This window comes from Silene latifolia, chromosome Y (genome assembly GCF_048544455.1).
Source record: "Silene latifolia isolate original U9 population chromosome Y, ASM4854445v1, whole genome shotgun sequence".
Taxonomy (NCBI): Eukaryota; Viridiplantae; Streptophyta; class Magnoliopsida; order Caryophyllales; family Caryophyllaceae; genus Silene; species Silene latifolia.
In genome coordinates this window covers 425949867-425962555 of record NC_133538.1, presented here as the reverse complement: position 1 = coordinate 425962555, position 12689 = coordinate 425949867, and the positions used below count along the sequence as shown (strand labels likewise).

The 12689-nt window shown below is 39.8% G+C and overlaps 1 long non-coding RNA gene across 1 annotated transcript; it reads right to left on the bottom strand.

Moving 5' to 3' along the window:
- Positions 1-376: 376 nt before the first annotated feature.
- LOC141626645 (uncharacterized) lies at positions 377-887 on the bottom strand. The gene is made up of 3 exons (XR_012536247.1): positions 788-887; positions 572-688; positions 377-473 (listed from the first exon to the last, which is right to left on the bottom strand). It is a non-coding gene; the product is annotated as an uncharacterized LOC141626645 (long non-coding RNA).
- Positions 888-12689: the final 11802 nt, after the last annotated feature.

Sequence of the window (12689 nt, the reverse complement as noted above, 5' to 3'; positions counted from 1 at the left end):
ACACACAACTACGAGTTTTGGTCATCTAACATTATCCGGAAATAACATGTTCTCTAAAAAACTACATAACAGGGAAACTTGCTCCCGCTCCACTACCACCTCCATAATTAGGATCTCTAGCATCCTTTGGTTCATGGGCGCCACCGGTGTTGCAATTGGCGAAGAAGGAGTTCATCCGGTCCATTTCCTCCTTTATCCTCCGAATTTCTTCATCTCTCTCGGCATCCCGCCTCTCCCTCTCGGCATCCTGCCTCTCCTTGGCGGCTAATTGAGCTTGGAGCACACTTACGACACTTGGGGTATAAGGTTGTTGTTGGGAGGAAATTGACCCTCTTCTTCTTGGAGTAGGGTAGAAAATCTCCTTTCCGGCCGGCTCCATACACATCTCCTCTTTGGAACCCCTCAACAAGATCAAACCATAGCTCATTGTCATCAATTTCCGGGTTGTTCTTCCTACGGACAAGGAATTGTTCCTAAAAAATTGATAAAACATTAATGGTTAGAGGTTACTTATCTAAAAATTGATAAAACATATAATTTAACACATTAAGATTTTTTTTTTGACACTTACATATAACTGTTGATCTTTTTCCTTCGCGAAGATCAACTTGCCCTTGCTTGTTTTCTTTGTGTGAGTGTCAACAAAGAGATCAATAATCGTGGGTATCTTGCCCTTATTCTTCTTGGTCTTCCGGAAAAAAAAACAAGGAAATTGTTACTCAAACATGATAATTAATGAGACTAAATTAGAAGACTATTAAATTAAAAGCTAAGACAAATAACTTACATCTGACAACACACGATCATGAAAAGATTGAGACCCTCCATAATGAGTAGGATCAACTTCCGCGTCCTTATCTCCTCCTTTCCTGTTGATCTTGTTCCGGGCCGATGCTTCCATGAACTCAGGACTGTTCCGGTACTTGGTATATTCCTCATATGACGCACCTATAATCAATAAAATATCAATTATTAACTAATATAGTTTCAAAATATGTAATGAATTTTAACTAATTATGGGTATTAAAAGAAACTAAATACCTTTCATGAAAGATGGTGCCTTCTTCCTCTTAGACACCTTATACATGTTGTCCCTTAGCCTCTTCTTGCCAATGTCATTATACCTTTGCCAAACTAGGCGCTCAAGGTTGGTTGGCCAATAGAACACACGCTACAAAAAGTAAACAAATGGATGAGAAATAACAAATTAATAATAAGGTAATTAGAATAAATAAATTATATTTAATAAATTATATTTTATAAATAGATACCCGGAAGTTGTTGAACCACATCTCCTTATCTTCATCAGTAGCGTTACTCCAACAAGTAACGCCGTGTTTCATGTTCTCTTGGGTGCTAGTAGTCACACCACGAACAACTGTTTGACTTCTAAACCTGAAATCAAACATGTTAAAAACATAATTATATAGGAAAAAAAATAATGTATAATTAACATATGTCTAAAAAAAGTCATTTATTACTAAATAAAAAATTACAAACTAGAATGAATAAAAAATTTCCAAAGACCATTCGGATCAAGGATCATCCTGCCGTCAGTATGTCGGGGTATAGCAACCTCCTCCTCCTCCTCCTCCTCACTCACCTCCGTAGTAGAACGGTCAACATCCCTCTTCTATCCCATCCCTCCTCTTCTATCCCATCCCTCTCCTTATCATTCTCTTCTTCTTCCTCTTCTAACTCCTCCTCCGCTTCTATCTCATTTGCATAAATAATTTCATCATGATCAACTGGGGACAAAACTGTTTCTGATACAACCTCTTCTTGGAAAAAAGATGTATCAACTTCTGATCGTGCCTTTGTTTTAAAAACGGCCCACCATTGCTTTTGTTGTCTATCATTACTTGTGCTCGGAAGAGATGCAAAATAAACTTGATGAGCTTGTTGTGCAAGTATAAATGGGTTATATTTAGAGTAGGTTCGAGTATGATTCACTTCCACGAGTTTGTAACGATCATGGACTCTCGTTCCACCTACGGAATTATCCCTCCATTGAATCTTGAATAAGACGGTTTTATAACTCCGATCCCGGCCATTGTAGCACAACTCAAAGATATCCTCTAATATGCCATAATATTCATTGCCATCAAGAGAAGAAATAGTAACGCCGTAGTTGCATTTAGCCTTACTTTTGCCATAGTCAAATGTTTGAAACTTAAACCCATTAACTGAATATCGATTCCACGTCACAACCTTTCGAGAAGGACCCAAAGGCAAGCTTCTTATCACATCATCTTGAATATTTAGCTTACATACATGCTTCCGAAACCAGGCTAGAAATTGATCCTCATGCTTATGCCAAACATCCTCTCTGTTCACATTTGGGTGTTCTTTAATGAAATCTGTCACAAATTGAGCTTCATATGGCTCAAAACCTCACAATTAGATAGCACATAAAGGTGGGCACGGTTATACTCCTTGTCATCCAGAAATCTTGTTCCAAATTGATGAACACCCTATTTCATCCTCGCATTTGGAAACACTTGGGTATACTTGTGTCTAGTTCATCCGCTTCATCAATATTCAAGTTTTTTGCTTTGGTCTCAATATGTTTTTCAAAATAAAGAGAGCAAAAATTGGCAATCTCTTCCGTTAGGTAGACATTGCATATAGAACCTTCCACACGAGCTTTATTACCAATTTTTTTCTTCACATGATTAAGAAACCTTTCGAAAGGATACATCCACCTATATTGGACGGGTCCACCAACTTTAGCTTCATATGGCAAATGGATAGGTAGATGCTCCATCGAATTGAAAAAAGAAGGCGGAAATATCATCTCAAGTTTACACAAAATTTCTGGTATTTGCTCTTCTAAACGACTCATGTCCTCAACTGATATCGTGGAGGAACATAAATCTCTAAAAAATTGACTTATTTCAGAATCGCATTCCAAATGTAGTCGGGAGTAAATTTTTAAAAGCCACGGGTAATAAGCGCTCCATGAAAACATGACAATCATGACTTTTCAACCCTTTCAACTTCAGTTCCTTCAAATCAACACAATGGCTCAAATCGGATGCATATCCATCGGGAAACTTCAAGTTTCCTATCCAATCGCACAATACCTTTCTTTGAGCTTTGTCAAGAGTAAATATGGCTTTTGGTTTAGCCCCATCCTTACGAATATGAAGTTTAGGACGATCACAAAATTTCTTCAATTCTATTCTTGAATTAATATCATCACGTGTCTTTCCTTTTACATCCATAATCGTATGAATAAGTAACTCAAAGAAGTTCTTTTTATGTGCATCACATCCAAATTGTGTCTGATCAACATTGTTTCCCAGTAGGGAAGCTCCCAAAAAATACTTCTTTTAAACCAACCATTTTTTTTTTCTTTTTCAACTCTTTAAACTCTTCTTCACTCCCATCGACAGTCGATGGCAAATCACGTACAGCCTCCCATATCTCATCCCCTTGGAGTCGAACCGGAGCATTGTCACGCACCTCCTTACCTTTTAAGAAAGATTTCTTGTTCTCTCTATGAATATGTCCATCCGGTAAGAAACATCTATGACAATCAAACCAACTAATTTTTTTGGAATTAGGAAGATAAAATGCTTTACTCCTATCCATGCAATAAGGACATGCCTTTCGCCCTGCGGTTGCCCATCCTGATAGCATACCATATGCGGGAAAATCATTTATAGTCCATAACAATGAAGCTCTTAGTTGGAAATTTTGCTTCTTCGACACATCAAATGTTTCTACACCAACTTCCCACAAATACTTCAGTTCTTCCACCAACGGTTGTAAATAAACATCCAGATGGTTTTTTGGGTTATCAGGACCGAGAATAAGTAAAGAGAGGAAAATAAATTGTCTTTTCAGACAAAGCCAAGGAGGTAACTTGTACGGCGTGGTCATTACGGGCCAACACGAGTACTTTCTACCAAACTGACCGAAAGGGTCAAACCCATCCGTACACAAGCCAAGTCTCACATTGCGAGGTTCCTCGGCAAAATCGGGATATAACCTATTAAAATGCTTCCACTCCTCCCCGTCACTCGGATGACACATCTTTCCTGGTGTACGAGGATTTTCTTTGTGCCATCTCATTTGATTGGCAAGATTTTTCGTGGTATACATTCTTTGAAGTCTAGAAGCTAATGGAAAATAAATTAATGTGTTTTATGATATTGGTTTCTTTCTCTTTCCACTCCTTTTATTACCCTTCTTCCCCTTCAAAACAATATTTCCTTCACTTGTCTCATATCAATCCCTTTGACATTTCTTACATTTATCAAGCAAAGCATCATCTTTCCAAAAAAGCATACATCCTTTAGGACATGCATCAATCTTTTCATGTGGAAGCTGAAGACCTTTGACCACTTTCTTGGTATTATAGAAATTTCGGGTCATAACATTATTATCGGGTATAACATCCTCAACCAACATAGCAATACTATCAACGGCTTTAAATGGTATATTATACTCACATTTTAAAGAAACTATCCTGGATGAAACTTGTAACAATGTTATTCTACTCCCCTCATATAAGGTTTTTTCGGAAGCACTTAGCATGTTAAAAAAGGCTTTTGCTCTTGGGTTTGGTTGTTCTTCATCGATCATTGGTACACGGTCGTCATTAATGAAATCATTAGACTGAAAGGCATCAAGTACCATTTCTCTATATGGGTTCTCATTTTGTTGGATTTGAGGCTCTTCGGGATAATATTTTCTCCATGGGAGATCCAATTGTAGTAGTTTGGAAAAAAACCATTTGTAACAAGATGCTCTTCTACTTCAATGTCAAATAAATATTTTAAGTTTTTACATTTAGTACAAGGACACCTAAGTTTATGTTGTTCCAAATCATATGAATCTTGACATCTAGCAAATTCAATAAATCCACGAACTCCCTTTACAAATCTAGCGATAGGATGTTTCTTCTTATCTACTCTTTCTTTGTACATCCAGCTACGTTCATATCTCTTCATTTTAATCTATAAGCAATATATAGCAAACTAACCATTTTAAATAATAATATTTAATTTCAACAAAAAAACAATGGTTATCTCATCCTCCATTTTATGCTAATTTCAAGATTTCAATTGGGTCCTTATCACTCCAACCTAAACCCATCAATGTACGTTTCAAGTCACTAGCAAACACACATTTGTGGTTTATTAATGAGAAAAAAAATCGGCAGCAATTCCCCTTAGTTCTCCAAATACACAATGTGGAATAGATACATATTCCACATATGTATTCAGAGAACATTGGAGAAAATTGCAACCAAATTCTTTTCTCATTAATAAAATCACAACTATGTGTTTACTACCTAAGTGACTTGAACGTACAAAGACGATCCCAAAATGGGGACTATTCAAGAATTGCTCCTAATGAGTAATTCTTGAACGGGTACTAGGTCATTATATATTAAACAAGTTGTCAAAATTATAAGGCAAATTTATACAATCACCTAATCAAATGACATTACTAATTTAACAAATTTATACATCATGCTCATTCTAACTTAATTTCGTTAATTATAAGGCAAATTTATACAATCCTAACATTATACTACCTTCATAAAACTATACTACCTTCAACAATACTACTTCAATATTACTAAAACTAAGTTACTACCTTCAATAATACTAATATTATCAAGATAACCTTCAATTACATCTCCTAATCAAATGACATTACTAATTTAACAAAAACCCCAATTTCTAACCCTAACTCAAATTAATTAACAAAAATGCTAATTAAATTACAACTACATACATTAATAAGCATCACTAATGTATAAATTACAACTAGATACTAAATAAGCATCACAACTTAAACAAAATATGAAGGATTGAAGTAATTAAATTAATTTGAGTCGAAAACAAACCTTTACTAAAAAGAAAAACAAAGGATCGGTAGTGATGTGGTGATGTGGTGTGCGGATGGCGGCGGCGAGTGGTGGCGTCCGGTGGTCGTGGTAGTTGATGGTGGCGTTGGGTCGTCGGGTTCTTGTAGCTTTTTTTTTTGTTTGTTGATAGAATGAATGAGGGGGGACAGGTGAAGAAATTGGCAAAAAAAAAATATCAGGCCATTAGCGACTGTTTATGGTCGCCAAATTGGCACGGGTTTTGGTCGCTAAATTTGGCGACTGTATTCGGTCGCCAAATTGGATAACTTTCGGTCGCCCGTGGATTTCATACAGATTTTTGGATAAAAAGCTACAGTCGCCAGATTGGCGACTGTTTTCCGTCGCCCGAGTTTTTTTTTCTGTCACCAAATTGGCGACTGTAGCTTCTCCGTCGCCTTTGTCTTGTTTTCTTGTAGTGCCCTCTCTGCATCATATGTATCCCAAACCTCCCCACCTCATCTCTCAACCTCATCAAGGATAAAGCTGTACACAAAGAATGTACACTCTTCCTACTCAAAGCATCTGCAACAACATTGGCTTTCCCTTCATGGTAGATAATATCCATGTCATAATCGCCAATCAGCTCCATCCACCTCCTCTGTCTCATGTTCAACTCCTTTTGAGTGAAGATGTACTTGAGACTTTTGTGATCCGAAAATACCTTAAAGGTCGCCCCATAAAGGTAATGTCTCCATATCTTGAGATCAAACACCACTGCACCCAACTCCAGATCATGTGTAGGGTAGTTCTTTTCATACGCCTTCAATTGCCTAGAAGCATAGGCAATCACCTTACTGTTCTGCATCAACACACATCCCAACCCGTTCTTTGAGGCATCGGTATAAACCTCAAAGTTCTCGATCCCTTCAGGCAATGCTAAGATAGGAGCTGTGGTTAAACGCTCCTTTAATGTTTGGAATTCTATCTCACAACACTCATCCCAACGAAACCTGTTCTCTTTCCTCATCAACGCTGCCATAGGTCTAGCAATCTTTGAGAAATCTTTCACGAACCGTCTGTAGTATCCAGCTAAACCCAATAAACTCCTGATCTCAACAACATTCTTTGGTGCTTCCCACTTTGTCACTACCTCAATCTTTGCCGGATCCACGGCTACCCCATCCTTAGAGATCACATGCCCCAGAAAAGCAACTTTTTCTAACCACAACTCACACTTGGACAGCTTAGCATATAACTCATGCTCCCTCAAAGTCTGCAACACAATCCTCAGATGCTCCTCATGCTCCTCCTTAGTCTTGGAGTAGACTAAGATGTCATCAATAAACACCACCACAAACTTGTCCAAAAACTGTCTGAAGATTCTGTTCATCAAATCCATAAACACAGCCGGTGCATTGGATAACCCAAACGGCATCACCACATACTCATAATGGCCATACCTCGACGTGAAAGCTGTCTTTGGTATGTCCACCTCTCTAATCTTCACCTGATAGTACCCCGACCTCAAATCAATCTTGGAAAAAACTGATGCACCACTCAACTGATCAAACAGGTCATCTATCCTTGGCAAAGGATACTTGTTCTTCATTGTCACTCGGTTCAGCTCCCTGTAGTCTATGCACAACCTCAAACTCCCATCTTTCTTCTTCACAAAAAGAACTGGTGCTCCCCACGGCGATACACTAGGTCTAATGTATCCCTTTTCTATCAGATCATCTAACTGTTTCCTGAGCTCCTCCATCTCCTTAGGACCCATCCGGTACGGTGCCTTAGAGATTGGCCTCGTCCCCGGTTTCAACTCAACCGTGAAATCTATCTCCCTCTTCGGTGACAACCCCGGAATCTCCTCTGGAAAAACATCTGCACACTCACCCACCACTGGTATCTGATCAACTGTCGGACTCTCTATCCGGTCATTTTCTCACATGGCACAAGATCAAAGGGCATCCTTCCTCGGATAAGACTTCAAGGTAACAGCTGCAATCAACTTAACTTTGGGTTTGACCACAAACCCACGATAAGACACACTAACACCCTTAGGACCTCTCAAAGACACTTTCTTTTGATGACAGTCTATCTTAGCTTTATACTTTCCCAACCAATCCATCCCGACTATCATCTCAAAACCGTCAAAAGGAAACTCTAGCAAGTCTACAGGTAGATCAACTTGCCCAACTATCAGGTAGATCAACCTCCCACATGATACAGACTCACCTGAAGGTATAAAAACTTTCTCACTTACAGACTCATATACCTTCAAACCCAACCGTTTAACATGAATCAAAGATACAAACGACTGAGGCGCCCCCGAATTAAACAAAACAAAGGTATGAATATCGTTAACAAGAAATGTACCAGTGATAACATGTGCATCATCCTCAGCTGCTTTCTTGTCCATCATGAACTGCTTTTCACTGGTCTTCTGTCCACCTCCCTGGACAGTACTGGCTAATGTGGTCGGTTTAGCACCCGACCCCTGATTGGTGTTGTTGTTCGTAGCAAGTTTCTGATAAGAATTACCGCCATTGCGGTTACCTCCACCCTGATAGCTCTGACTTCCCCAGTAAGACCATGTCCCAGACGGTCTATTTCTCTCATAACTCTGTGCCGGCCCCTGAGAATAGCTCCCCTGAGCCGATCTCTGAAAAGCTCCAGGTAAACTCGTACACTCATGTCTCTTGTGGCCTACACCGCCACAACCATAACAGGTCATCCCCCAACTACCACTACCACTCACACGGCCACGCCCAAAGGAAACCCCAGCACTGAACCCTGACCCAGAAGAAAATGCTCTAGCCTGATTTTGGTTGCCTTTCTTATGATTAGATTTGCCACCACCTTCACTCTCAGCCTTTCTTTTCTCAACTTCTCTCTCCTGAGCCATCTACACCAACCTCTCAGCTCTCCCAGCCCTCTCATAAGCTTCCTTAACATCGGTAAGGACTCCCACGGGTAACTTATCCATGATCTTAGGGGTCAACCCCCTCTCAAACCTCAGCGCTAGGTTCTCCTCACTCAAACCCATATCCTCAGCATACCTAGACTTCTCATTAAGCTGCTTGTAGTACTCAGCCACGGACATGTCAGATGTCATCCTAAACCCATCAAACTCCTCCCTCAGCTTACTCCTCACATGCTCAGGTACGAACTCTTTCCTCATAGCTCTACGAAACTCTTCCCAAGGTATAGCAGGTAAGCCCTGCTTTGTGTACATCTCCCTAGCACTCACCTTAACCTTGTCCCACCACTCACCAGCTGCTTCCCTCAAGTAGAATGCACCTTGCTCCACTCTTATCTCATCAGGACAGTGAACCAGGTCCAGTATGTTCTCCATCTCACGATGCCAGTTGTCGAGAAGATTAGGCTCCCTGGTCCCCTTGTACTCTTTTGGGTTAAACCTTGCTATATAAAGGCTGATCTTGGAGTGGTCAAACTCCTTATCCTTTCCCACTCTCTTTAGGGCCTCAGTAAGAGCATCTTGGTGCTCCAACATCTTAACTACATCGTCGATGTTCATACTCTCAGCTCTCGCATACAAGGCGTTTCTCTTGGGCGGCATCTTGAAACTATATAAGAAAGGGTAGATATAAACATACGCACTAAAACCTCAAAACACGAAAGCAGTCTACCCAGAACACACTCGATCGAGTGCCTAAACCTACTCGATCGAGTAGAGGCTACTCGATCGAGTGCCCACTATACTCGATCGAGTGCCCCGACATCAGACCCAAAAAAGACCTTCTGATCTCTAACATACTCGACCGAGTAGCACATCGAGTGACCCCCTACTCGATCGAGTGCCCTATGTACTCGATCGAGTGCCCAAAAACACGATTCTGGTTATAAAAACGTCAAATACCCACTCGATCGAGTCAGACCCACTCGACCGAGTACCTCACCTACTCGATCGAGTGCCCCCTACTCGATCGAGTCATGCTGACTCGTATATACTACCCGCATGTTATCTCACATATCCCAACATACTATACAACTTTATAAACTCAGCATTATAATATAGCTAAGCATGCAATTCTACACAACTCTTCACATGATCAACAAAACAACTATTTCATGTTATCAAATGCCACAAAATAAACATCCAACATGCTTCTTATTCAAACAACATTTTTATATACTTCACCAACCTTTCATTCACAATTTCAATCTTCTACACCCAACATCCAACAATTCACAACATGTATCGTCACATTGCATACAAACTAGCAAACATCACATACGACCTTGACATATATCCCCCATGTGACTGGTTCAAAATTGTAGGGCGAGTTCGCGACTTTAGGACGTCTCCCAAGCCTTTGCATTAGCTCCTACAACCCTTACACCAGGTTCATTTTAATTGACTCCCTATGTTCATTAGATTCATTGGTTACAGGTTTCAGGATCGTCGCTCTGATACCATTTTGTAACACCCCCATACTCCAAGTGCCTTACCAGGACCACTCAGGTATTAAGATGCTACCATCTCGGTTGCCCGAGGCAATGATAATCATAAGACAATAACGAAACAACATTTAAATAGTATAACTTTAGTGAATAAGATACAATCCAAAACAAAATACCAAAATACGGTTACATGTTCTATAAACCAACAACTAAAAGAAATGTTTGATAAACTAATCATGCTACAGCGGAAGACTCTATCATCAGACGGTGGCACATCCCATCTATCCCATATAACTCGACTCATACCTGATCAACAACTGCTCACCATCCCCGAATGGATCACCACAGTTTTTAAAATAATAAACGGGGTCAGTACTAATCACACAATTTATATAAACCAACAACACAGTAAACAAACAGCTCAATCATCACAGATATACTCCGAACTCCAATCTCAACTCCACAATCCTGAATACACACTAAAGTGTGTAGCCCTGCCAGAGTGCTCATCGCAACAGGTTACTCCACGCCGCCAGTGGGGGACCACAGCCGTACCCACCAAATCCCCGCTCATCTCCGTCGAGCGATAAACCCAAATTCCTTAATGTGCACATCCCTTCTGTGGCGGGTTCCACAAAAGGCGAATAATGGGCGTGAAGCCACTCCCGCAAGTGACTCCACTCAGCCAGGGACGCGCCCCGAAGAACACAGACAGATACAAACAATCACAACTACTATCAACAACCAAATCCAACAATCGTCACAGTACGAGTATGATAATATTCAACAACCACAAAACACCAACAACACATTATGGGACTAATACTGAGTAGGGAAACCCTACCTGGAAAGCAACACAGTCAGACGGTCTCAACAGCTGGTATCAAAAGGCTTCTTCTACGAATCCTCCTCCTAACATACAATCATACAATTACTACCAACCAAGAAATACAACAAAACCCCCAAATCCCAATATTAAGGTTTAACCAAATTTAACGAAATACTATAAAAACAGTACGTAGATCTTACCCTCGACGCAAGGATTACAAAGGTATAAAGAAACACAAATTCCGACCTTCCAAGCTCCGGGATTTGCCAACAATGCGATTGATGTGAAGAACGTAGTTTGTTTTCTCTTTTGAAAGCAATTAGGTTTGTAAAAGTGTTTAAAGAAAGTGACGGAAGTAATTATATACTAAATCGCATTATTAACAAAACCCGACAAATTATCCCCCCGTAAACCGGCTACTCGATCGACTAGCTGAGATACTCGATCGACTGCCCCCTACTTGATCGAGTATCAAGGTTACTCGATCGAGTACTCAACAGGTCAGAAACTATTTTTAAAACGCAACACACCCTTAGTCGATAGAGTAAGTCCCAATCGATAGAGTACCCAGAGACCCATAAAACCGTAGTATTACAACGATACTAAACATCATCATCATCATCATCATCATCATCATCATCATTATCACTATCATTATTAATATCAGCATTGTCATCGCTATCACTATCGGGGAAAAGTTATTCGTCTGCTTCTTCCTCGGTCCCCTCCTTTTCTTTGTCTTCTTCCTCCTCCCCCTCTTCCACTTTGTCCTCTTTGTCCTCCTCATCCCCCTCCTCCTCGTCCTCCTCACATATATATCCTACTTGCTCCAATACTGCTTCATCATATTCTTCATCATCATCTTCTTCTATTGTTGATAATGATGGCAGCAAAGTGACTACATTTTCTTACAAGATTCATTCATCCACTGGAGCGTCAATATGAGATCTAGCCTTAGTTTTAAATACAGCTGACCATTGATCCTTGTCTTTTTTGGTGTTTGGATAAGAAATATAACAAACTTGTTCCACTTGATGTGCCAGCACGAATGGATCATATTTTGCATATTTTCTCTTAAGATTGACATCTACAAGCTTATATCGTTCGTGAATTGCCATACCTCTATCAGAATTGTCTAAACAAATCACACTTAAATAATATAGTCACGTAACTTCCTTGATCACCGGTATAAGTCATCTCAATAACTTCATCAAGGGTTCCGTAATAGTCAGCTCCTTCAGTTGAACTAACACATACCCCATTGTTTAACGTTGATTTGGCTACATCGTTCCCATCTTTAAAAGCTCGGAAGTTATAACCATTGATAGAGTAGCGTTTCCAAGTTCTTATTTCTCTTGACGGTCCCATTGCTAAAGCTATTATTAGATCATCGTTCATGGTATCATCATCATTCACCTAAAGATTTTAAAATTTTATGTTTATTAAATTATTAAGGCTATTGTAAAATGACCTTTTGTTAGAGCATTCACTTACTTGATTTCGTAGCCATTGCACAAATTCTTTTTCAAATTTATTCCGCATATCATCGACATATAGATGAGGATGTAGTTTACTTATAAATTCTTCAAACTTCCTGATCACACAATG